General features: G+C 39.8%; 1 long non-coding RNA gene across 1 annotated transcript; it reads right to left on the minus strand.

The window, feature by feature from the left end:
• Nucleotides 1-271: 271 nt before the first annotated feature.
• LOC132059771 (uncharacterized) lies at nucleotides 272-27,540 on the minus strand. The gene is made up of 3 exons (XR_009415728.1): nucleotides 26,919-27,540; nucleotides 1,356-1,447; nucleotides 272-379 (listed from the first exon to the last, which is right to left on the minus strand). It is a non-coding gene; the product is annotated as an uncharacterized LOC132059771 (long non-coding RNA).

A 27,540-nucleotide genomic window follows, 5' to 3' on the forward strand; every position in this document is an offset into this window, starting at 1 on the left:
ATTGAAAAAGCAAATCGCATCCCAATCAGAGTTAAAACTAACTTCTAAAAAGAATAAAACCAACAATTGGACAAAACAAAAAACAAAAAAAAAAAAACAAAAAAAAAAAAAAAAAAAAAAAACGCACACACAAAGTGTAAAAAACACCTCAATTTCAAACTATTTAGGACCGATTATATGTCTCCTCTATATTAAGATCAACGTAACTATCATCCCAATAAATGATTAGTAAATAATTCACATCTATAGGATTTTCCTGTATATAAGATAGACTCTTCATTCTAATTAAGACAAATAATTTGTGCAAATTATAGCGAATAAAATAAAAGTACCAGCTGAAAAGAATCCAAACCTTGTTTACAACTGGGTGCACCAATATCTGCAAATATTTTAACTTATAGTTATAAATTGTCAATTTTTTCGTAACAACTTCAAATTTACCAAGCAAACTAACATATCTGGGTGCTGAAGAGGGGAAGAGACGGTAGGAATAGAAACGACGTGGGAGTTTTTGAGAGTCATAGTAGCATTTATTTGTCATTCTTTTTTCGAATCTTGTTGATATTCTTTGTCCTTGATGGAAATAGAATTGTTATGGATGTATCTAAAATTTGGTGATTTTCAAAGATACAACATACATATTATCGTCTAGCTAAATATATGGAGACTCGTCAAGTGAAAGAAACTCGATATTAGAAATAATTTGTGCTTCGCTTAAATTGCAAATGAGTGAAAAGATTTGAGCATGGGTGACATTTAGAAGAAGAAGACGGATCCCAAACAAAGGAACAAAATGTGTAAACGTAACAGTTGTGGCTTTTGATAGTGATTAGTGACTTTTGTACTCCCCAGTAACGATTGTTCCTCATTTAAAAATGACTTTGGGCTTTTAAATTTAAAAAATATATGTACATAATGAGTAAAAATGTAAAAAAATAAAGAAAAAGAAAACTAAAACCAATTATTTAATCGGGCAAATAACTAAAACACTTATGTAATATGATTCAGCTATAGATATATCAAACACTTATATCCTTTATATGAAAATCCTAGTACATGTTACAATATAACACCTTGAGTTAAAAGGAAAAAAATATACTCCTTCCGTCTCAAATTATGTGACAATTTTGGCTTATCGAAAGTCAATAATTGGCTAATTTTGCACAGATATGTTGGATTTAATCAACTCAGTATTATAAACTAGAATCTAGATATTCAAAAACTATATGAAAAGTATTATAGGTTGCAATTCTTTTCATGTCAAGATAATACAAAATACATTCAAATAAAAATATTGGGCAAAATTTACAGAATTTAAATCTTGAAAAGCGAAAAAAAAAATGTAGGAACTATACCTTTTCAGTTTCTAAGGTTTTGGAGAACAATCTTGTATTTGATGGTGTAACGTTCTTCATACCAAATTATTGCTAAAGCTCTCATGAATCTTCTATTGCAATCAAGACACGAAAGCAAAGACCGTTAGCTTAGTGCAATCATATAAGCCAGGTTTTACAATCAGAGAGAGAAATTGTTATTTTTTATAAATAAAGATAGGAAGAGAAAATGATGAATGACGATCGAAGAAATATGGAAAATGTAATGACCCGGTCAATCGTTTTTGAGAACCGGTGCTCTAGTTTGCGTGTCGTCTATTCCAGAAGCTCCGTTGTAATTATGTTTACTTGCTAGCCAAATTTGAAGACAAACGGATATCATTTGGTTCACTTTGGGAGAAGGTTTCATTTTGTAAATTCCGGCATTCAATTATTTGGATAAATTATTTATTGTGGGAAAAAGTGCTCTGATTGGCGATCTGAAGATTCTGCTAGATTTGGAATATTATTTATGACCTTTAAAATTGACGGAGCTTATTTTAGAATTTGTTTGGTAGGTTTTTGACAATTAAGTCGGTTTTAATATTTAATATGCCTATTTATGGTGAATGGATGGTCACGGGAAGAATAAAACCTAGATCCGAGATTTGTTGTTTCTGTTAGCTTCGTTTGATGTTTATGGCTTGTAGGGATGGGTGCCGCAATTCGCGAGGTGATCGGATGAGAATCAGAGAAGAAAGTCTAAGTTTTGAAATTTTGAAGGCTTAAGTTTGACCATGTAATGATCCTCCCGATCGTTATGGAAAATCTAGGATCACACTACCAAATAGAACCCTTCCAAGGGTAGAACGAGCTAATAAAAACTCAATTGTAGAAGTCTAAGAACTGAAAAATTGGCTTGTTTGTGATTATTGTTTGGCTGTGTTGAGTCCAATGGGAATTCCAAGGCCATTGGTGAGTCTGTAAGGTATTTTTACATTAATGTGCATGTTTTGTTTATGTTTGTGAGGCCTCGGATGAAGTGTTGTGTGGTAGAGTGAAAAACTGTGAAATTAGCGAGCTCACTAATTCAGTGGCACCGCTAGCGGCGGACATCTCGTCGCCGCAGTCAGAAGGAAATAGGAGTGTCCGCTATGGCGGGCACTGGACTGCTGTAGCGCTTGCGCTATAGTGGGACCATGGCCGCCACAGTAGAGGATGATTTTTGGTTAGGTCTGCTACAGCGGGCACTTGCTCGCTATGGCGAGATCACTACAATGACGGATTGACTGCCGCAGCGGCCGACAGGGACAAAATCTCATTTTTTAAACACGTAGTTCTGCATTCTTTATTCATAAAACTCCAAAACAGTTCCCAAGGAGTACCTAGGGCGAAATTCTAAAGCTAGGGTAAGAATATTCTTGAGAGGTAAGTCTCAACCATCCCTTCCATCATTACGTATTCATCCCTAAGATTATCATCATTTTAATGGGTCTACAATGGTGAATAGGGAATAGTAACCCTAAAACTTAATAGACTTTCAATAGTTGGGTTATGAATATTGTTGTGTGATTATCATCTAAAGGCTTGGGTTATCCCTTTCTAATCACAAATTGAACCATTAGAGACATGAACTAAGTGAATTGAGGCCTAGGGTTTCTTAAACATGGTAGCTTGACCATAGAAACTGCTTGTAAGAAATAACTTGATTAAATAACCTCGTGAATTGATAGTTTATGGTTGCTAAGGCCAATGCTAGGAGGATTTTCACCTAGTAAGCATTCACCCATTAGAATGGGGTAAAGGGGAAGGGTGTTCCTTGTATTGATATTGTTGACTAGAGTGATTGTGACTTATTTAGCATCTTAATGGCAATATTTTGAGCGTTCCGAGTCATTACGGAAGGGAAAGGCCATAAAAGAGTGATTTGCATTGTTCCAGCTCTGCAGTTGAGGTAGGTTACAGTTTACTTGAGTTAGACTTTGATTAGTTGATTGTATGTGTTACGAAATTAATAGGAGAAAGCATGTCTAGTCTCCAGGCATAATATGTGTGGTTGGAATTCCTATATGCTATTGATTGAGTGATCATGTGGGCTTAGTGCCACTATTCGATGTGTTGTGACCTACAGTTTGATGATAATTAGGGTGAGAAGTTAATATAATCTTCTTGATGAAATTGAGATACAAATTGATAATCGATCATTGAAAGTGAAGTGACAACAAATATATTTATAAATGAAAAGGCACATTTGACCGGGGTGAGGATGTGACCTAGATATGAACAGGCACATTTGATCGGAGGTGAAGATGTGACCTAGATATGAACAGACACATTTAACAGGGTGTGAGGATGTGACCTTGATTATGGGCTCGTGGTCCATGGTTCGTTCCGGAACGAATGTTACATGAACACCATGGGTCCCTTGCAGGTCATGGCTATTGGGCAAAGACACCAATTAGCATGTATGTACATGAATGATCTGTGACTGAGTAAGCGAGACTGTTGTTGGGAGGTTTATTGCATTGCTTGTTTCCGTTGATTCGATTGTTAATATCATTGGTTGGCTTAATTGTGAATATCTTTGATGGAGTTTATTTTTTTTATCATTGACTGACTTGGTGTTGGCTATCTGATTTTGTGTTGTTGACTGGTCTGTCTATTTTATTGACTTTGTGATTCATGCATGATACTATCTTAGTCGGCCTATGATATCTACCAGTACTTAGTGTTTGTACTGATACTACCTTGCTGCATTCTTTTGAGTGCAGATTGTGATCCGTAGATCGCTACCCGACCTCACATTTAGCGTTGAGGCCATTTGCTGATAGATTGAGGGTGAGCTTCTATCCATGCCGGGCAGCCCGAAGATCTTTCCTATCTGATATCTCTTTCCATTCTAGACATTGATGTTTATTTATCTCAGACAGTATGAATTTCTTAGACGTGTTTTAGATTAGAGTCCTTGTACGGTGACTTTTGGATTTTGGGGTTGTAATAGTTAGGACTTCCGTATTTACACTATTGTTTTATTGGCATGACTACTTTCGATTAGTCTTACATTTATTTTGTTATGAATTGGCTAAATAAAAATGGACTTTGAATGAGTAGATGGTTAGGCGTATTAGTTCGCCCACTAGGAGTTAGCGTGGGTTCCAGTCATAGCGGGTTGGGTCGTGACAGAGTTGGTATCAAAGCTTTAGGTTCATCGATCTCATCGTACAAGGACATGTCTAGTAGAGTCTTGCATATAGGTACGGAGACATCTTTACCTATCTTCGAGAGGCTACCAGACACTAGGAAAATTCCCTTTTTCTTCTTTCTTTCGTGCTAATTGATTCCAATTGGTATCTGGATGATTCAAATTGGTATCTGACTATCCTTCATTCTCTCGCAGATGGCGAGAACACGTGCGATAGTAGCCAGAGGTAGAGGTAGAAGAGCAGGTAGAGGGGCAGCACCGGTTGGGGGCGGAGTTCCAGCAGTTGATCTCGTGCCTCGAGTGACTCCTAATGAGGCTGCGGGAGATGCAGTCGCACCAGCTCAGCCAGCGACAGTGCCATCTCTTCTAGGGGCTACAACTGCTCTAGTTTTACCAAATGTGATGACTCAGGTATTGAACTGGTTACATAGGTTGGCACAGACCGAAGCGATACCAGCTGTTCCAGCAGGTAGGGGCACAGAGATAGTAGCCCCAGGTCCGGATAAAGTTCAGGCTCCGGGAGTTAAGCATGCCGTAGCCATGGCTCCTCGCTTGGATGAAGTTCCGGGCTTCGAGGCATTTTCGTGGCCAGTTTCAGGGCTGGTGATGACCGGTGAGGAGTATGATTTATTTTGGAGGTTCACGAAGATGAAGCCTCCTGTTTTCTATGGCGTTGAGTTAGAGGATGCGTACGAGTTCATCATAGATTGTCATGAGAGGCTCCATAAGACGGGGGCGGTGGACAAGTATGGTGTTGAGTTTGTGACATTTTAGTTCTTGGGTGATGCCAAGTTATGGTGAAGGGCATATGTGGAGTGCAGGCCAGGTTCAGTTCTATTTAGTATTTCTAGAGAAGTATGTCCTGCGTACTTTGAGGGACAGGAAGAATGATGAGTTTGCTAATATTGATCAAGGGAACTCGTCTGTTGCTGTTTATGAGTCCCGTTTTCCCTCCTTGTCCCGATATGCTCTTCAGTTGCTGCCCACCGAGGAGGAGAGGATCAAGCATTTTGTGAAAGGCTTGAACACTGGACTTCAGCTATCAGCTCTTCAGCTTTTAGCCACTGGGGCTTCAATTCAGGAGGTAATGGAGCATGTCCTTGTTGGTGAGGGGATTAGACAGGAGGGCTATGCAAAGCAAGCAGAGAAGAAGGCCCGAAATAGTGAAAGTTTTAGCAACTCCTTTTCTAAGGGTCAAAGTTCTCAGGTATATTCAGGGCGTCCAGTTTAATCCGCTATGCAGGTGTCTGCTGGGGGCCTATCAGGGGTAATTATCATTCTTCGAGTCAGCATGGGGGTTATACCGCTTCATCAGCTTCTGTTCAACGACCTATGCTAGACAGTTCGTGCTTCGAGTGTGGTGAGCTAGGGCATATTAAGAGGTTTTGCCCCAGACTCAGACAGGGTGGTCAGGGGGCTCAGTATCAGGCTCCCCGAGCTCCATTCACACCAAATAGGGGAGGCAAGGACCCTGCACCGACAGGGCGGGGCGGGCACACCTCGGGTAGGGGTGGCGCCCAGCCTAACTGTTGCTCCCAAACGCACACGCAAGTATACGTGGTCGTATAAGTAATATAGACTGTTAAATCCAGATATCGATCCCACAGAGACTTAGATTCTATTGTTAAACTAATTAAAATCCGAATAAAACTATTCAAGAAAGTGAAAATCCAGGTGTTTGTTGTAAGTAAACTAAAACTGAAAAGTAAACAATTTATGATGGGTGTTTTTGTGACTGGGAGTATTTTGACAAAAACTGTAAGGTCTATCAGATGAGAGAAAGATCAAGGGTCATGGCTTCGGACAATTCCACCTATTTTATTTTCTGGGTTACTAGTTGACGGGTTGATTATACTTTATGATATTCTCTCGAATTACTCACAAGCCTGTAGATGTTACTATAATGCCTATATCTCTATGGTCATCAGAGATAACAAGAACACATTTAATTCTCCGTATTCAACTAAGTAGAGCTAAAGGGTATATCTCTATCCTCGGCATTAAACGATTAAATCGAACAAACTCTATTTATTCTTATTACGTACGTGAACTCCCTTTCTCAAGTCCAATTCACGCACCACAGATAGTGTCTAACTATTGACCAGATAATCAAACAATTAAGATCAAGAATAAATAAGCAACCACAAAATATGGAAATTTAATTGATAGAAATAGTCACCAAATCAACTATCATGTTTTTCGCCACAACCCTAGAATTAAGAAGTTTAGCTACTCATGATTCTCAATGAACAGGAAGAATTCACGAGTAATTTAGGGTTGATAAAGATGAAAAATAAAATAAACCTAGAGAGAAAATTAGAACGGTGGCTTACAAGTCTTCCAAAATAGCACAGCACACCATTTCCAGCTAAATAAAACGTATATTTGTAGTCTAGGGAAAAAAATAAATTAAGTAATCCTAATCCCGGTTGAACCATGATAACTGCCGCACAGAATGGCTTTGTGCGCCGCCCTGGGGCGGCGCCCCAAGAGGGTTTTCCAGTGTCTCGGCTTCTTGGGTTTCCTTTCCACTTTTGTGCAGGGGCGTCGGCCCAGGCGGTGACCTAGGAGGGTTTTTCAGTTTCTTGTTTCGTTTGGCTCCCTTCTTTGCTCCTTCTTATGCATACTTGGTCCTTGCTTCCAAAACGTGACCAAACAGCTCGGTTTCTAGTCATTTGTCCTCATTGTACCTAAACACATAAACCATACTAACATAAGCATGAATACAACGATTCTATCATAGAAATTTCGATAAAAGTACTAAGAACGAGAGGTAAAGTGACACTAAATATGATATTTGTGCCAAATATCACTAACCGAGGCGGTCCTCAGGCAGGCAGAAGTGGACAGCAGCCTAGTAGGGGAGAGGCTCAGACTGGACAGGGTAATCGCAATGGCTCACAGGCTACAGGAGGGAGCGGTCACTTGTACGCTTTCCCCAGTAGAACTGAGGCTGAGGCCTCCGATGCCGTCATCACAGGTACTATCTCAGTTTATGACCGGATGGCTTCTGTTTTATTTGATCCGGGTTCTACTTTTTCATACGTGTCTTCATATTTTGCTGTGGGTTTGGATATGATTTGTGATACTCTTGATGCCCATATCTATGTATCTACTCCGGTCGGGGATTCGGTGGCGGTAGATGGAGTCTACCATTCTTGCGCGATTACATTTATGGGCTATAGTACTTGGGCAGACTTAATGATCCTAGACATAGTAGACTTTGATGTCATCTTGGGCATGAGTTGGTTGTCCCCGCATTATGCAATTCTAGATTGTCACTCTTAAGACAGTTACTTTAGCTATGCCCGGGGTACCTAGACTTGAGTGGAAAGGTAACCTTAGTCTCCTCCCTAAGAAACTTATATCCTTCATTTGTGCGAAGAAGCTAGTAAAGGTTTGTCTAGCTTATTTGGCACATATTCGTGATACCAGCACAAATACTCATCCTATTGATTCAGTCCCAGTGATACGCGAGTTTGCGGATATGCTCTCCGCGGACTTGCCAGGTATGCCACCTGACCGTGACATTGACTGCGTATTGATTTAGAACCAGGGACTCGTCCTATCTCCATTTCACTTTATAGGATGGAGCCAGTAAAAATAAGGGAATTAAAAGAACAGTTACAAGATCTTTTGATCGAGTAAGGGGTTTATTCGCCCGAGTACCTCTCCTTAGGGTGCTCCCATGTTGTTTGTTAAAAAGAAGGATGGGTCTATGCATATGTGTATTGATTATCATCAGCTGAATAAGGTTACTATCCGAAACAAGTATCCCATCCCCCGTATTGATGATTTGTTTGATCAGCTACAGGGAGCTTCTGTGTTCTCTAAAATTGACTTAAGGTTAGGGTATCACCAGTTAAAGATTCGAGCAGAAGATGTTCCTAAGACAGCCTTCAAGACCAGGTATGGGCACTATGAGTTCTTGGTTATGTCTTTGGGGCTTACTAATGCTCCAGCTACGTTTATGGATTTGATGAACAGTGTGTTTAAGCCCTACTTAGACTCCTATATGATAGTGTTCATTGATGATATCCTGGTGTATTCTAGAAGTAGGGAGGAGCATGAGAAACACTTGAGGATTGCTCTTAGGTTATTGCATGAGAAGAAGTTGTATGCTAAGTTCCGCAAGTGTGAATTCTGGTTGTCTTCTTTGTCCTTCTTGGGGCATGTGATTTTGAAAGAGGGTATTATGGTTGATCCGCAGAAAATTCAGGCAGTCAGGGAATGGGCTAGGCCCACATCAGTGATCGAAATTCGTAGTTTAGTTGGTCTGGCTAGCTATTATCGTCGGTTTGTGAAGGGGTTTGCCTCTATTGCTTCTCATTTGACCCGTTTGACTCAGAAGGAGGTACCGTTTCAGTGGTCCGACGAGTGTGAGGAGAGCTTCCAAAAGCTCAAGACCTTGTTGACGACAGCCCCTATTCTAGCATTGCCCGTGGAGGGAAAGAATTTTGTTGTTTATTGTGATGCTTCACGCTCTAGTTTAGGTGTTGTTTTGATGCAGGAAAAGAAGGTGATTACTTACGTTTCTAGGCAGTTGAAAGTGCATGAGAAGAACTATCCTAACCATGACTTAGAATTGGCAGCAGTGGTGTTTGCGCTTAAAAGCTGAAGGCACTACCTGTATGGTGTCCATTGTGAGGTGTACATCGATCATCGCGGACTTAAGATATGTTCGCCCCGAGGATCTGAACTCTAGGTAGCGGAGATGGTTGGAGTTGCTGAAGGATTATGGCATTACCATTCTATATCATCCTGGTAAGGCAAATATGGTGGCCGACTATTACACCTCGAAAAATTTCCGAATTTGTTGGCTTGTGAATAGGCTAATGTGAGATCAAGGTGATTAGGAAACCCTTACGAGATTAAGAAATGTAATATATAGCTTGAGGTGCATACCATAAGGTTTTGAGGTTGTACGAATATATAAGCAATAGTTTGTTGAAGGAAGTGAAATATAAGACGAGTTCGGAAAGGTTTTCGCTATAATTGAGCTAATATTTATTTGGTGATGTCTTGATGGACTGCTATATGGCCTATTGTATGGTTAATGAAGTATTATGTAAGTGCCAAGAAGGTTCCACGAGGATTGAAAGTCAAACGAATCAACGAGAGAAAGTTTCGCATAACTGGGAGTTACACGACCAATTATACGGTCAGGTATAACTTCATACGGTCCATATAAAGGGGTCCATATAACTCGACCCATTACAGAAAGGGACTTTCTCGTGGTGGTGTTATACGGTCCACTTATACGAACCGTATAAGTGGTCCGTATAAGTCCATCGGGCTGATTTTTAATTTTTGTATAAATAGATGGCCTTTGCCCATTTATTTCATTTTTCATTTTCCACAAGTCTTGAGAGCTCAAAACACTTATCCAAGCATATTCCACCCCAATCCAAGAGAAAACAAAGATCGAAAGACAAGAATCAAACTGTTAATGTGTTAGAAGGCTTCCTAGGGTTAGTTAGTAGACCATAAGAGATTCTTGAGCATTAAAGCTGGGGTTTTCACATAAGTTGATATCTGCTCCAAAGCTCATTCCCATGAGATAAAAGGTTAGTTTTCATGCTTATTTCATGTTATCATGAATGCTTGGTTGTTGAAGAACTTGGGAAGTAGAAGAAAGTAGAAAAAGAGGGTTAAATGTAACTTTTATGATGTTTTTGAGTAGTAAGCTAACGTGAGTCATGATTCTTAGTGTGATATGGATATAATCTTTTTATGGAAGGTAGTCATAGTGAGGAGGAAGCATTGTATGAAAATGTGCTACAATGGGTGTGAAGTTGTTGGTATAAGTTGAACATAAGGATGAATTTTGAAGGCTTAATGGAATGTGATTACTTGATTATGGTATTGTGGATGTTATTGTGGTTGTTGGGAGTTATTCTATAACATGGTGGCGGTTGACGAAATAGGGGAAATGGTGCTCAATTTTCATTAGATTATGAATCATTCTAGTTTGAATTTAAGAGTGTCATTAAGGCTTAACCATGGTATGAATCCTTCTAATGTAGATTGTTGAAGCTACGACAGGGAACGTTAATTAGCTAAGAGGACAAAGAGGTATGTAAGGCTAACCCTTCTTTCATTAAGGCATGGTTCCTTTGTTATATATATATATATATATATATCCTTTCACGAGTTCCATAATGTCTTCCAAATGACTTTATCTCTAAGATTACGCAGCTCATGATTCTCGATACTTTTACGATACTATTGCTTCCCCTATATGATAGATGATCCTCTAAGGATAAATATAATGAAAATGACGATAGTAATGAAGTCGATGATACTTATGGACTTTTATGTATATATGTCTAAGTATGTATGACCATTATGTGACACCGAGCTTATATGGCCGGGTATAGTACCTATCGCGCGCACGCCACTGCAGTTAGGTACGGATGACACTAAGCCTTGGTAGGGCCAGGTATGTATAATCACCGAGCCTTGTCATGGCCGAGTATGTGAACCACCGAACCTTTATGGTCGGGTATGATAAGGATACGAATACGGGTATAAGTACAAATACGAATACAAATATGTATATGTATGTATATATGCATGAGTAAGTATTGGAAATGGAAGGTCCCTATGAAAGACAAGTAAGTAGATATGATGAAGGCCTAAAGGTACAAATGACTATATTACCTCTTGATTCTCCTATCTTATGCTATATCTTATACTATTTCTTATGCTGTCTCTTATGCTCCTACTATGATTTTGATTATGCTTTACATACTCAGTACATTATTCGTATTAACATCCTTTTGTTTGTGGACACTGCGTCATGCCCACAGATAGCCAGGGAGACAGGCTTGATCCATAGATTTCTTGTTCAGGGACTACATAGAGGAGCTCCATTTCATCCGGAGCTACAGCTTTTGGGTATTATTCTTTTGTGTACATGCATACGGGCATGGCGAGGTCCTGTCTCGCCTATATGTTGTTACCTACTCTTCTTAGAGGCTCGTAGACAGTTGTGTATGGTTAGATGTCTTGCAGCCTTGTCGGCTCATATTTTGTATATCATTTTGATAGCCTCGTCGGCTTGTGTATATAGATATGGGCATTGTTATTGATGATGATATAAATGTGTTGTTGCCCAACGAGATTAGAACTAGTGATGTATGTAAATTATGAGTAAGCCATGTGGCTCACCTAGATGTGAATATGAGAGTACGATAAGAGGTGCCCGGGTGTGTTAGCACCGGGTGCCCTTCATGGCCCTCCGGTTGGGTCGTAAAAAAAGTGGTAGCATAGTAGTTCTGTCCTAGGGTGTGTCTGCGAGCCGTGTCCAGTAGAGTCTTGGTTATGGGTGTGTTGCGCGCCACACTTATAAACAGGAGGCTGCGGGCATTTTAGGAATGAATGACCTTCTTTCTTCATAGGATCGTGCGATAGAGCCGTGATATAAGGATTTCTCTTTCCTTAACCGTGTATTACGTATTTTAGAAATGCCTATAAAGAGAAAGGCTACGGCAGCCCAGAAGGGCAAGACAGTGGCAGAAAGCGAGCTAAAAGAGCACCGCCAAAGGATATAGAGGAAGGTGAGTCCCAGAATGCAGCTCAATCTCAGTCCTCTCACTCAGTGCCTATTTCTGAGGAGCATGAGGGAGCCTCGACCCCGGCCCGACCCCCACCCCTCCTCCCCGGATGCTTCGAGGCCAAGATGTAAAAGACGTCATTTATTTACTTACTCAGTTGGTAGCCGCTGAGACTCAGCGGCAAGGTACAGGGCAAGGTGATAGGGCTATTAGTGCAAGGGCCCGTAATTTTATTATCTTAAACCCTCCGAAATTTTTCGGGTCAAAGCCGGAAGAGGACCCTCAGAATTTTGTTGATGGGATGTTGAGGATACTTCGGTCAATCCATGCTTCAGACGTTGAATCTGTGGAGTTAGCATCCTATAGACTCCAGGATTTCGCGGTTCATTGGTATACGGTTTGGAGGGCTTCACGAGGAGTCAATGCACCTCCCCCGGTATGGCAAGAATTTGTGGATGCCTTCCTCCGACATTACTTGCCTCCAGAGGTTCGGCGGGCTAGAGCCGATAAATTCTTGAATCTTAGGCAAGCAAGCATGAGTGCCTTAAAGTATAGTCTCCGCTTCAATTCTTTGGCTAGGTATGCTCCGGCCATGGTAGCGGATATGGCTATATGGATACTTCACGCATTCAAGCCCATGCCCAGAATTTGGAGGAAAGCCAACAACAGCAAAGAAGTGAGCGTGAGCATGATAGAGGGCATAGTAAGAGGGCTAGATCTTTGAGTCCGGTGAGTGAGTTTAGAGGCGGGCAAAGACAGCAGTTTTCTAGGCATTCAGGCCCTTCTATGAATAGTGCGCCTCCACGATTTACAGGCCAGAGATTTGACAGATCTACCTATTCCGGGCCGAGTCAGAGTTTCAGGGCTTCAGGTTCTCAGTTCAGAGGCGATTCGGGTCAGGCAAGGCCATCCATGCCACGATGTTCTCAGTGCGGGAAGTTACATTGGGGCCAGTGTTGACTAGGTTCAGAGGTTTGCTATGCATGCGGTCGACCAGGCCATATCATGCGTGATTTCCCCTCGGTTGGTAGAAGGGGTAAAGCCCAGCCTTCAGGGTCGGTAGCTGGGTCTTCATCATCTATGCGCCTTATGGGGCCAGGTTTACATCTGCTAGTCAGCCATGGTAGAGGCAAAGGGAGAGCCCCCAGTTCTAGTAGTCCTCAGCACCGTATTTATGCTTTGGCGGGACGACAGGATCTTGAGTCTTCCCCCGATGTCATCACAGGAATATTATCGGTATTCTCTCATGATGTATATGCTTTGATAGATCCGGGCTCCATATTTTCATATGTTACTCCATATATTGCGGGTCGATTTGGGGTCAAACCAGAGTCGATCAAACCTTTTAAGGTATCTACACCCGTTGGTGAACCGGTAATAGCTAGCCGTGTATATAGGAATTGTGTAGTTGTGATTTGTGACAATCGTACTATGGTTGATTTGCATGAGTTAAAAATGGTGGACTTTGATGTTATCATGGGTATGGATTGGCTGACTTCTTGTTATGCCAATGTCGATTGTAGAATGAAAATGGTTCGTTTTCAGTTTCCGGGAGAACCAGTTTTAGAATGGAAAGAAAATACCGCGTCCCCGAAAGGTAGGTTTATTTCCTATATAAAGGCAAGGAAAATGATCACAAAAGGTTGTATTTACCATCTAGTTCGGGTTCAAGATGTAGAAGCTGAACCGGCAACTGTACAGTCTGTCTCCGTGGTGAATGAGTTTTCGGATGTATTCTTGGAAGAGCTTCCAGGCCTCCATCCAAAGCGGGAGATTGATTTCGCTATAGATGTGCTATCGGATACAAAGCCTATATCTATTCCTCCTTACAGAATGACTCCTGCAAAGTTGAAGGACATTTGAAAGACTTGCTTGAGATAGGGTTTATTAGGCCTAGTTCTTCCCCGTTGGGAGTACCCGTGTTGTTTGTGCGAAAGAAAGATGGCTCCTTGCGAATGTGCATTAATTACCGGCAGCTGAATAAGGTGACAATCAAGAATAAATATCCCCTTCCAAGGATTGATGACTTATTTGATCAATTACGAGGCACCAAATGGTTTTCAAAGATAGATTTGAGATCCGGGTATCATCAGGTGAGAGTTAACGAGAAAGATATTCCTAAGACGGCTTTCAGAATAAGATATGGCCATTTTGAGTTCCAGGTAATGTCATTTGTGCTAACTAATGCGCCAGCAATATTTATGGATTTGATGAACAATGTGTTCAGGCCCTTCCTAGATTTATTTGTGATTGTGTTCATCGATGATTTCCTGGTATATTCTAGGTGCGAGGCAGAACACGCGGATCATTTGCGTACTGTTCTTAGAGTTCTTCAAACTCGAGAGTTATTTGCCAAATTTTCTAAGTGTGAGTTTTGGTTGAACTCAGTGACCATTTTGGGGCATATTATTTCAGCCGATGGTATTCGAGTAGATACCCAGAAGATTGAGGCCTTGAAGACTTGGCCAAGGCCCACAACCCTTATGGAAGTTCGTAGTTTTCTGGGTAGCAGGTTATTACAGGAGATTTATAGAAGGCTATTCTTATATTTTTGCACCACTCACGAAGCTGACCCATAAATCAGCTAAGTTTTAATGGACAGATGCTTGTGAACGTAGTTTTCAAGAGCTAAAGGATAGATTAACTTCTGCCCCAATCCTGACACTTCCAGAGGGATCGGAAGGATATGTTGTCTATTGTGATGCTACAGGCATTGGGTTAGGATGTGTGTTAATGCAACATGGTAAGGTAATTGCGTATGCTTCAAGGTAGTTACGGAAGCATGAGAAAAATTATCCGACCCATGATCTTGAATTGGATGCAGTGATTCATGCGTTGAAGATTTGGAAAAATTATTTGTATGGCGTCCACGTTGATATTTATACAAATCATAAGAGCCTTCAGTATATCTTCAAGCAGAACGAACTGAATTTACGGCAACGACGGTGGTTGGAATTGTTGAAAGACTATGATGTTGACATCCTGTATCATCCCGGGAAAGCAAATGTTGTGGCCGATGCTCTTAGCCGTAGATCCATAGGAAGTTTATGCAATGTTTAGCCAGAGAAAAGAGAGATAGCTCGTGAGCTCCAATTGGAGGTAATTGGAATGATCACTTACAACTTATTGAATTTGCTTATAACAACAGTTATCATTCTAGCATCCAGATGGAGCCGTATGAGGCTTTATATGGGCGAAAGTGTAGATCTCCAATTGGATGGTTCGAAGTAGGAGAGACCAAATTGATAGGGCCAGACTTGGTCCAGCAAGCTATAGAGAAAGTCAAGTTTATACAGGATCGTTTATTGACAGCTCAGAGTAGTCAGAAATCCTATGCAGATAATCGTCGAAGAGACTTAGAGTTCCAAGTGAAAGATTGGGTATTTTTGAAGGTGTCTCCAATGAAGGGTGTCATGAGTTTTGGCAAGAAGGGCAAGCTTAGCCCTCGATACATTGGACCTTATGAGATCGTACGCAAGGTAGGCCAAGTGGCTTGCGAATTAGATCAGGTCAGTTCACCCAGTTTTCCATGTATCGATGCTTTGTAAGTGCATTAGAGATCCTTCTAGAATTGTACCAATAGATGATGTCCAAGTTACCAAACAATTGTCTTATGAAGAAGTCCCTATTGTCATTCTAGATAGGCAAGTACGGAAGCTCAGAACCAAAGAAGTAGCTTCAGTTAAAGTTTTATGGAGAAATAATAATAGAGAGGAAATGACTTGAGAAGCAGAAAAAGACATGAATTTGAGGTACCTGCATTTATTTTCACCCCCAGAGGAGACTCAGGCAGAGACGCCATTATCCTCAGGTATGTAGTGTTTTCCTTGATGTTTTCCTGGTCGTGTGTAGCCATGGTTATTGATGTTATTGTTGTAGCCCTGTGAGGCGATGTATTTTGGGTTGCTGTTGTAGGATGGTAGTGCCATATTATAGGGGAAACTCTGGCGAAATTTTTATAGAATCCCCAAGAACCTAACATTCGAGGACGAATGTTCCTAAGGGGGGAAGAATGTTACACCTCGAAAAATTTCCGGATTTGTTGCCTTGTAAATAGGCTAATGTGAGCTTAAGGTTATTATGAAATCCTTACGATATTAAGGATAGTACTAGATAGGTTGAGGTACATACCATAAGGTTTTGAGGTTGTACGAATATATGAGCTTTAGTTTGTTGAAAGAAGTGAAATATAAGTCGAGTTCGGATAAGTTTTCGCTATAATTGAGCTCATACTTATTTGGTGATGTCCTGAGCGACTGCTATCAGGCCTATTGTATGGTTAATGAAGTATTATGTAAGTGCCAAGAAGGTTCCACGAAGATTGAAAGTCAAACGAATCAACGAGAGAAAGTTTCGCATAACTGGGAGTTATACGACCACTTACACAGTCTGTATAACTTTATACGGTCCGTATAAAGGGGTCTGTATAACTCGACCCATTACAGAAAGGGACTTTCCCATGGTGGTGTTATACGGTCCACTTATACGGACCGCATAATATTATACAGACCGTATAAGTGGTCCATATAAGTCCATCGGGCTGATTTTTAATTTTTGTATAAATAGATGGCCTTTGCTCATTTATTTCATTTTTCATTTTCCACAAGTCTTGAGAGCTCAAAACCCTTCTCCAAGCATATTCCACCCCAGTCCAAGAGAAAACAAAGATCAAAAGACAAGAATCAAAGTGTTCATGTGTTAGATGGCTTCCTAGGGTTAGCAGACCACAAGAGAATCTTGAGCATTGAAGCTAGGGTTTTCACATAAGTTGATATCTACTCCAAAGCTCATTTCCATGAGACAAAAGGTTAGTTTTCATGCTTATTTCATGCTATCATGAGTGCTTGTTTGTTGAAGAACTTGGGAAGAAGAAGAAAGTAGAAAATGAGGGTTAAATGTAACTTTTATGATGTTTTTGAGTAGTAAGATAACGTGAGTCATGATTATTAGTGTGATATGGATATAATCTTTTTATGGAAGGTAGTAATAGTGAGGAGGAAGCATTGTATGAAAATGTGATAAAATGGGTGTGAAGTTGTTGGTATAAGTTGAACATAAGGATGAATTTTGAAGGCTTAATGGAATGTGATTAATTGATTATGGTATTCCACCCCAATCCAAGAAAAAACAAAGATCAAAAGACAAGAATCAAAGTGTTCATGTGTTAGAAGGCTTTCTAGGGTTAGTAGACCACAAGAGATTCTTGAGCATTGAACCTAGGGTTTTCACATACGTTGATATCTTCTCCAAAGCTCATTTCTATGAGATAAAAGGTTAGTTTTCTTGCTTATTTCATGTTATCATGAATGCTTGTTTGTTGAAGAACTTGGGAAGAAGAAGAAAGTAGAAAATGAGGGTTAAATGTAACTTTTATGATGTTTTTGAGTAGTAAGCTAACATGAGCCATGATTCTTAGTGTGATATAGATATAATATTTTTATGGAAGGTAGTAATAGTGAGGAGGAAGCATTGTATGAAAATGTGATAAAATGGGTGTGAAGTTGTTGGTATAAGTTGAACATAAGGATGAATTTTGAAGGCTTAATGGAATGTGATTACTTGATTATGGTATTGTGGATGTTATTGTGATTGTTGGGAGTTATTTTGTAACATGGTGGAGGTTGAGGAAATAGGGGAAATGCGGCCCAATTTTCATTAGATTATGAATCATTCTAGTTTGAATTTAAGAGTGTCATTAAGGCTTAACCATGGTATGAATCCTTCTAATGTAGGTTGCTCAATCTACGACGGGGAACGTTAATTTGTTAAGAAGACAAAAAGGTATGTAAGGCTAACCCTTTTTTCATTAAGGCATGATTCCTTTGTTATATATATATATATATATATATATATATATATATATATATATATATATATATATATATATATATGTATCCTTTCATGAGTTCCATAATGTCTTCCAAACGACTCTATCTCTAAGATTGCCAAAGCTCATGATTCTCGATACTTTCACGATACTATTGCCTCCCCTATATGATAGATGATCCTCTAAGGGTAAATGTAATGAAAATGACGATGGTAATGAAGTCGATGATACTTATGGACTTTTATGTATACGTGTCTAAATATGTATGACCATTATGTGACACCGAGCTTATATGGCCGGGTATGATACCTATCGCGCGCACACCACTGCAGTTGGGTACGGATGACACTGAACCTTCGTAGGGCCAGGTATATATAATCACCGAGCCTTGTCATGGCTAGGTATATGAACCACCGAACCTTCGTGGTCGGGTATGATAAGGATACGTATACGGGTGTAAGTACAAATGCCAATACGAATATGTATATGTATGTATATATGCATGAGTAAGTATTGAAAATGGAAGGTCTCTATGAAAGGCAAGTAAGTAGATATGATGAAGGCCTAGAGGTACAAATGACTATATTACCTCTTAATTCTCCCATCTTATCTTTGTATCTTATACTATTTCTTATATTGTCTCTTATGCTCCTACTATGATATTGATTAAGCTTTACATACTCGGTACATTATTCGTGCGCGTGCTTTTGTTTGTGGATTTGCGTCATGCTACATGGTGGCGAGAGAGAGGAAACTTGATCCATAGATTTCTTGTTCAGGGACTACATAGAGGAACTCCATTTCATCCGGAGCTACAGCTTTTGGGTATTATTCTTTTGTGTACATGCATACGGGCAGGGCGGGGTCCTCTCCCACCTATATGTTGTTACCTACTCTTCTTAGAGGATCGTAGACAGTTGTGTATGGTTAGATGCCTTGCAGCCTTATTGGCTCATATTTTGTATATCATTTTGATAGCCTCGTCGGCTTGTGTATGTGGATATGGGAATTGTTATTGATAATGATATAAATGTGTTGTTTCCCAACGACATTAGCACTATTGATGTATGTAAATTATAAGTAAGTCATGCGGCTCACCTAGATGTGAATATGAGAGTACGATAAGAGGTGCCTGGGTAGGTTAGCACCGGGTGCCCGTCATGGTCCTCCGGTTGGGTCGTGACACCGACGAGTTGAGCAGGAAGTCAGCTAGTATGGGAAGTCTGGCTCGTTTGATCTCTTCAGAGCGCCCGTTAGCTAGAGAGGTTCAGACTCTCGCTAACCGTTTTATGAGGCTGGATATTTCTAACACGGGCAAGGTGTTGGCTTGTGTTGAGGCTCAATCATCATTTTACGGAGAAGATTAAGGCTAAGCAGTTTGAGGATACTAACTTGTGTAAAATTCGTGACAAGGTGTTGCGTGGTGAGGCTAAAGAGGTCGTGATCGACAGAGAAGGGGTGTTACGGATTAAGGGGCGCGTTTGCGTGCCACGTGTGGGTGATTTGTTGTTTTTATTTATTTATTTATTTTTAACCAGAACACCAAAACAATATCAAATTTACAATCACAAATGTTATGTTATACCAGTAAAGTACCGAAATTTGAATCAAATGGCGGGAGGCGCGACATCTACCACTAAGCGATCGGCATGTAACTACATTTCACGAAACAACATTTTTTTAGAAGGAAACAAATACATTCTAAGGCAATAAAATCAGGCCAAGATACTCGTAGACCACCTCAAAAGAAGTAGCTGAAGTTTCTTCCGAGGGGCAAAGATCGGCAAGAATAAGTCTCCTTGAAGTCGGACTTTCTTGAAGAAGTGAAAATAGAGGCATAAACCTCCTTTGTAGCATGAGTACGGAGCTACATCAACAGCCTTAAACCGCTTCATGGACCCGTTACTTGCACTATTCTTCACATCCTTAACTTCAATCTTATCGTTAATCCTAGCTTTACCATTCCCTTCCTCTTTCCTCGCGTCCTTTCCTACTAGCTTTTCCTTAATACCATGCTTCATCCCGCTCAATCTTTGTACCCCCATGACCTCTTTATCATTCACAGCTACTACATTCCCATTCCTCCCTTTCTTCACCTTCTTATTAACGTGTGGATGATTTGATCAAGACTATTCTAGCAGAGGCTCACGTTCGAGGTATTCCATTCATCCTGGCGCTACTAAGATGTACTAAGACTTGAGGCAACATTACTGGTGGGCTAGGATGAAGCCTTACATAGTGGAGTTTGTTGCTCAATATTTGACCATTCCTGGGGTACGCTTCAGAGAATGACCATTCCTGAGTGGAAGTGGGAAAAAATAGCTATGGATTTCATAGTTGGTCTTCCGAAGACTTTGGGGAAGTTTGATTCGATATGGTTATTTTCGACAGGTTGACTAAGTCTGCTCACTTTATTCCGATTTGGATAACTTATCACACTGAGAAATTAGCCAAGATCTATATTCGTGAGGTTGTTAGACTACATGGGGTTCCCATTTCCATCGTGTCCGACAGGGGCACAACGTTTACATCTAGATTTTGGAAACATCTACATGAGGAATTGGGTACTAGGTTGGACCTTAGTACAACTTTCCGCCCTCAGACTGAAGGGGCAGTCCGAGCAGACTATTCAGGTTCTTGAGGATATGATTTGAACTTGTGTGATAGATTTTGGTAGTCACTGGGATCAGTTCTTACCGTTGGCAGAGTTCGCATATAACAATAGCTACCACCCGAGCATCGATATGGCTCCCTTTGGGGCTTTGTATGGGAGGAGGTATAGGTCCCCTATTGGTTGGTTCGATGCATTTGAGGTAAGACCGTGGAGTACGGACCTTCTGAGAGAGTCCTTAGAGAAGGTGAAGGTAATTTAAGCAAAGCTTTTGGCAGCATAGAGTAGGCAAAAGGTGTGTGCAGACCGTAAGGTCCGAGATCTTGAGTTTAGGGAGGGAGAGCAAGTGTTGTTGAAAGTCTCACCCATGAAGGGAGTGATGAGGTTTGGAAAGATGGGCAAGCTTAGCCCAAGATTCATTGGGCCATTTGAGATTCTCAAGCTTGTGGGGGAGGTAACTTATGAGTTTGCTTTACCTCCGGGCTTATCAGGCATTCATCCAGTCTTTGACATTTCAATGTTGAAAAAATATCATGGCGATAGTTCGTACATAATCAGTTGGGATTCATTTTTACTAGATGAGAACTTGACGTATGAGGAAGAGTCGATTGCTATTTTAGATAGAGACGTTCGTAAGTTGAGATCGAAGAAAATAGCCTCTGTGAAAGCTCAGCAGAAGAATTGCCCAGTTGAGGAAGCTACTTGGGAAACAGAATCGGATATGCGTAGCAAGTATCCTCAGCTTTTCACCGAGATAGGTGCCTTTTCCTAGATTCCTCATCCTTATCCGTTCGGGGACGAATGGTGTTTTAATTGGTATCCGATGTAACAACCCTCCCGATCGTTATGAAAAATCTAGGATCACCCGACCAAATAGAACCCTTCCAAGGGTAGACCGAGCTAATAAAAACTCAATTGTAGAAGTCTAAGAACTGAAAAATTGGCTTGTTTGTGATTATTGTTTGGTTGTGTTGAGTCCATTAGGGGGTGACATAGGGAATTGGACCTCCATTGGGAATTCTAAGGCCACGGGTGACTCCGTATGTTGGTTTTACATTAATGTGCATGTTTTGTTTATGTTTGTGAGGCCTCGGATGAAGTGTTGTGTGGTAGAGTGAAAAACTATGAAATTAGCAAGCTCACTGGTTCAGTGGAACCGCTGCAACAGATGAATTAATCTTTGCGGCGGGACTACTATAGCAGCGGACCTCTCGCTGTCGCGGTCAGATGGGAAATAGGCGTGTCCGCTATAGCGGGCACTGTACAGCTGAAGCGCTTGCGCTATAGCGGGACCATGGCCGCCACAGCGGAGGATGATCTTTGGTTAGGTCCTCTACAATAGGCACTTGCCCGCTATAGCGAGATCGCTGCAGTGACGGATTGACTGCCGCAGCGGTCAACGGGGACAGAATCCCGATTTTTAAACACTTAGTTCCGAATTCTTTATTTATAAAACTCCAAAACAGTTCCCAAGGAGTACCTACCGCGAAATTCTAAAGCTAGGGTAAGAATATTCTTGAGAGGTAAGTCTTAACCATCCCTTCCTTCATTACGCATTCATCCCTAAGATTATCATCATTCTAATGGGTCTACATGGTGAATTGGGAATAGTAACCCTATAACTTAATAGACTTTCAATAGTTATTGGGTTATGAATGTTATTGTGTGGTTATCATCTAAAGGCTTGGGTTATCCCTTTCTAATCATGAATTGAAACGTTAGAGACATGAACTAAGCGAATTGACGCCTAGGGTTTCTCAAAAATGGTAGCTTGACCATAGAAACTGCTTGTAAGAGTTAACTTGATTAAATAACCTTGTGAATTGATAGTCTATGGTTGCTAAGACCAATGTTAGGAGGATTTAAACCTAGTAAGCATTCACCCATTAGAATAGGGTAAAGGGGAAGGGTGTTCCTTGTATTGATATTGTTGACTAGAGTAATTGTGACTTATTTAGCATCTTAATTGCTAGACTTTGAGCGTTCCGAGGCATTACAGAAGGGAAAGGCTATAGTGGAGTGATTCGCATTGTTCCAGCTCTGGAAGTGAGGTAAGTTATAGTCTACTTGAGTTAGACTTTGATTAGTTGATTGTATGTGTTATGAAATTGATAGGAGAAGGCATTTCTAGTCTTCAGGCATAATATGTGTGATTGTAATTCCTATATGCTATTGATTGGGTGATCATATGGGCTTAGTGCCACTATTCGATGTGTTGGGACGTACAGTTTGATGATAATTGTGGTGAGAAGTTAATATAATCTTCTTGTTGAAATTTAGATAAAAATTGATAATTGATCATTGAGAGTGATGTGACAACAAATATGTTTATATATGACGAGTCATATTTGACCGGGGGTGAGGATGTGACCTAGATATGAACAAGCACATTTGATCGGGGGTGAGGATATGACCTAGTTATGAACAGGCACATTTGACAGGAGGTGAAGATGTGACCTTGATTATAGGCTCGTGGTCCGAGGTTTGTTCCGGAACAAGTGGTACATGGACACCATGGGTCCCTTGCAAGTCATGGCTATTAGGCAAAGACACCAATTAGCATGTTTGTACATGAGTGATCTGTGACTGAGTAAGCGAGACTGTTGTTGGGAGGTTTATTGCATTGCTTGTTTCCATTGATTCGATTGTTAATATCATTGGTTGGCTTGATTGTGAATATCTTTGATGGACTTTATTTTTTTTATCATTGAATGACTCGGTGTTGGCTATCTGATTTTGAGTTGTTGGTGTCTGTCTATTTTATTGACTTTGTGATTCATGCATGATACTATCTTAGTCGGCCTATGATATCTACCTGTACTTAGTGTTTGTCTTTGATACTACCTTGCTGCATTCGTTTGAGTGCAGATTGTGATCCAAAGACTGCTACCCGACCTCACATTTGGTGTTGAGGCCATTTGCTGATAGATTGAGGGTGAACTTCTATCCATGCCGGGCCGCTCGAAGATCTTCCCTATCTGATATCTATTTCCATTCTAGACATTGATGTTTATTTATCGCAGACAGTATGAATTTCTTAGACGTGTTTTAGATTAGAGTCCTTGTACGGTAACTTTCGAATTTTGGGATTGTAATAGTTAGGACTTCCGCATTTACACTATTGTTTTATTGGCATAATTACTTTTGATTAATCTTGCATTTATTTTGTTAGGAATTGGCTAAATAAAAATGGACTTTGAATGAGTAGATGGTTAGGCGTATTGGTTCGCCCAGTAGGAGTTTGCGTGGGTGCCAGTCATGGCGGGTTGGGTCGTGACAGACCAAAAGTTGACTTTTGGGTAAACGTGCCCGTAATCGAATTTCAAAAATTGCTTTAAGTCCGAAATGTGATTTATGACTTAGTCGAGTCATTGGTTCGGTTCCCGAGAGGTTCGATTGTGATTTAGGTGATTGGTTGAGAAACTAGCTTTTTAGATGATTTGGAGTTGACCACAGTCAAAATCGAGTCAATACGATCCCGCTTGGATGTTTGAGACTTCGACCAGGTTCGTATGACAATTTTGGAGTTGTCCACAAATTTTGGTTAGAATCCGATGAGATTCGAATGCGTTTGGGTTGGATGGTGTTTGTTTTTATTTTCGACGCCGTTTTGAGCAAAAAGGGTGCCATAATGAGCAAACGACCTTTGTTTTGTGTTTTGATTGAACCGTTAGATCCGTATCGTAATTTCGGAGCTATAGTTACAAGACTTGTCGCGTTTCGCCATCGTATGAGGGAAACAAGGCCATTTACTAAATAAATTCAATGCTGGTTTTCTAGTGTAATTTTGCCCCTGAGTTCGCCCTTAAAAATTCTGCATTCTTTCAAAAATTTGAAAACATCATATCTCTCTCATTTTAAGGCCAAATTGGGTGATTCAAAAGGCTACCTTTGGCGGAATTTTGCATGGATTTCATCGAACTGGTCGATAGTGAGTTTTGTGATCAATTAGCACCTGATTTGGACCGAAACAGCTGCGGCATTTTCTTTTCTCCACTTGTTCGGGATTTAGTTACTTTTCTAACAAGTTTGGGAGTTCAGTGTTACGGTTCACTTTCACGCGGCCACATAAAAGCTACTACGAGGTTGTTGGTGCTCTTATTGGATTTTAGTCTTTTTTTTTTTTTAGAGTCGCCACCTAATTTATTAAGAGAAATTAGGAAAATCGGATTTAAAAAGGTTTATCAAGCAAGAAAAAAATCATTTTTGGACTAGAGTTCGAGGTAAGGGTTCTGGTGATCCCCTAGAGAAAATTTTAAGTACCCTAGCATTACGGATCCCAAGATTACGATTGACCGACGAGTTTCAATGTGTGATTAATGTGATTATTTGCTAAAAATGTTTTCTTTCTTGCAAAAAACTATCATGCCAATATTATAAATAATTGAAAGACTTTTTGGTCCCTAAAAAACCTCTTTTCCTTAAAGACTTTTTGGCAAAAATTGGAGTTCATAATATTGGCATGATAGTTCTAACTATGAGTTTCAATAATACACAAGAATTCACAAGTGTACACACATATATAATTGAAAGAAAAAGAAAATGGGCTGGTGGGTTTACCAAACCCACCAACCGTAAACTTATGCCATTTTCACTCATGTCTGGGCCTTCAATGCATGTGGTCCGACTGTATCTAATATAATGTTGGGCTTTCGGCCCAACGAGATAATGTGGAGGAAAATGCATAAGTCTAGTTGGACTCGTCTCGGGTGAGCTCATGCATAAAAAAAAGGAAATAAAAAATTAGCAAAAAAATGGAAGGAATTAAACGTAAACTGGACTAAGATCACACAGTTTCTCTGTTAATGCAATGTGTATATCGAACACCTAAAGACATGGTTGCCAGTTTTTAGAAAGCTTGATTTCACCCTAATAGCCCACATATTTAGAGAATTAAAGCTTCAACTAAGGGTAAAGAAACAACTTCAATGATCTCATGAATCTACCGATACATATCACTTAGCATAGCATGGCAAACAAGAGATAAATACACTATTAAACTTAAAAGTTGATTTAAATTAGTGATTTTTTTTTTTCAGCAGTTCCTTTGTTCAGATAAGAAGATAGTATAGGATTCACAAATGGCTAGAGTCTATGTATAGTAAACAAGAATAAGCTAATTTGGCCAAGATCCAATTACCATAGCGCCCTGGCTAAAACAACTGTTTGTTTAGCACTAAAGGAAACAAATAATCTATGAAGCAAACAATTACTAAAGAGTTGCATTCTAGTATCTCAACAAATGCATATCATATGACTTCTGACAGTGATGAAAATTAATTACACTTCTGCTTAACACAAGGCAGAATCAAAGTTAACTGTTTATTCAAACAACCTTTCAAGTATGAAACACACTTTCTTTAATAGAACTTAGGCAGGCGCAAATTGCATTAAAGGACAGGCAAAATTCTCAACAATGACTACATATAAAACCATCGAAATAGTGTTATTTTAAAGAAAATTAGATTCAATACTCGTTAAGAACTACACATATCTCTAAAGCAAAGAATGAACTCCAACATATGTATTCAAAGCAAACCAAGTCAATAGATTAAAGCCAGCATGTGAACTCCAATGTCAAAACATAAAAGGTATTCATAAAATGTGATATATTATAAACTCAACAGAGGGAAACATGTATGGAAAAGAATTTCTCTTTTAGTTAGACAGATTTAGCAAAGAACATAGACAATGGCTGGGTATTTAAACTGCTTGAGCAGAAATATTAGCAGGGCAGAATAAGAGTTGAATACTCTCACCAACATTCGAGCATGAAACAATTTTTTTAAGAATTTCAAGAGTAGTTTGTTGAAGGTAGGAAAGAACACATAAAACTATTTCATGCTTAAGGTCACTAAGAACTTGTTTTAGCGGGAGCCTAGGCACTCGAGAAAGCAAACAGGTAGGATTGTGAAAGAATTTAACCAAACGTCACTAATTTAAACTAACACCACTGGTTCATCTTTCATTTAATTCAAAAAAACAAAAAAAAAAACAAAAACAAAAACAAAAAAGAAGTTCTGAAGCTCACTTAAAGTTTTCGAAGTCAGCATTTGAAATAACAATAGTAAAAAACGAGGGAGATCCTTAAGCCAAAACATAAATTATTATCCATCTCTATTCTCTTTCGATCTCATCGGGCCATAGCGTTAGTTAATCATATCCAAATATCTCTACACATGATTTAAAGACATTTGAACATAGAAATTATTAAGAAGAAATCAGATTTGCAAAAAAGGGAAAAACACTTCCTTTAGGACTAGAAATCGACACTTTCATATCAAACAAAGCAAAGACACTCATGAAATTGATTTATTATATTAAAATAGAAAAAACAGAACTGAAATGAAATAAACACAACACAAGCAAAGGGAACTAAAAAATGAAAGAGACGAAGAAAGGTTACCTTTTTCCGATGCAGCGACGGGGGCGACAAGATTCGAATTGATCACCTTTGATTTCAACTCAACGTAAGAGATGAATCAAAAGAAATTTTTTAAACTTAGTGAACTCAAGAAATTTTTCTTGTTTTAAGTTAAGTGAATTGAAAAATCAGTTGTTTCAGTGTCCAAAAACCATTGTAAGAAATGAGGAATAGTGTTCCATTTATAGAACCCCAAATATTTAGGGTTTGAGCTTGATTGAGAGGGAATTTGGAAGAGCCGTTTGAAGATTGAGATGTCCATTCAAATTTTGAAAGTTGGAGCCACAATTGAGCTTGATCTCCACGTGATTTGGTCAACAGAGCTTCAACCTTTGCTCATAATAGTGAACCCCTTCTGATGGTTCAAGATTTGGGTTTGTTTGGGAGCATGAAATAGGAAAAAAGAGATAGGCATGGGTCTGGAAAAGTAATTCTTGCACTAAAATGGCAATAAAAGAACTGGTATTTAGGTAAAGGAAATGTGACTTTGCCTGAAATGGGAGAGAGAGAGAGAGGGAATTACGTTGTGTATAGGTGTGGATGAGCTGTTCTTTGAAGGGCTTTAGGGTTACATTTGGTTACTTTCTGTTTTGGATAATGAAGA

The sequence above is a fragment of the Lycium ferocissimum genome, chromosome 6, assembly GCF_029784015.1.
Source record: "Lycium ferocissimum isolate CSIRO_LF1 chromosome 6, AGI_CSIRO_Lferr_CH_V1, whole genome shotgun sequence".
NCBI classification, from domain to species: Eukaryota; Viridiplantae; Streptophyta; class Magnoliopsida; order Solanales; family Solanaceae; genus Lycium; species Lycium ferocissimum.